This window comes from Diaphorina citri, unplaced genomic scaffold, assembly GCF_000475195.1.
Source record: "Diaphorina citri unplaced genomic scaffold, Diaci psyllid genome assembly version 1.1 scaffold43988, whole genome shotgun sequence".
In the NCBI taxonomy this organism is placed as follows: domain Eukaryota; kingdom Metazoa; phylum Arthropoda; class Insecta; order Hemiptera; family Psyllidae; genus Diaphorina; species Diaphorina citri.
In genome coordinates, this window is record NW_007421309.1 from 1 (window position 1) to 530 (window position 530).

The following is a 530-nucleotide window of genomic DNA, read 5'->3' on the forward strand; positions in this document are numbered from 1 at the left end:
ACAGAGGGAACTCTAACTGCTATGGTCTTATCGTCCCGAAATCGAAGAGAGAAGGAAGACAGGATAGGAGAAAGCCAGTCGTTCCCAGAACGAACATTATCCCATCAGGATAAAATCCGCCCCGGGCGGGAATCGAACCCGCGGCCTAGCGCTTACACGCACTACCAACTAAGCTAACTAGGCTGGTTAATATGTCTTTGGGTAGGTATAGGGGTTCGTCACTTTTAACAACTTAGGTCTTCTCTTGACGTGGGTTTCACCCACCGTTCGGCGACAAGCTACCCGCCTCCTCCATTTAACCTCACCCAGCCTGAGTGGAGCCGGGAACTCAGCAGCACGCGATTTCCCAGATGGTCACCATCCAAGTACTAACCACGCGCAACGTTGCTTAACTTCAGTGATCCGTGGGGAACTGGTGTATTCAACGTGATATCGCCGCTGTGATTGATAGTTATTTTAAATTTTTGAACTCATTTCAGACTGTCAGTGATGCATACGACGAGCTTCCTTCTCCTCTGCCCTATTCTCTA

The 530-nt window shown here is 49.4% G+C and overlaps 1 pseudogene; it reads right to left on the reverse strand.

The window, feature by feature from the left end:
* Window positions 1-326: 326 nt before the first annotated feature.
* Window positions 327-443, reverse strand: LOC113473574 (annotated as a pseudogene).
* Window positions 444-530: the final 87 nt, after the last annotated feature.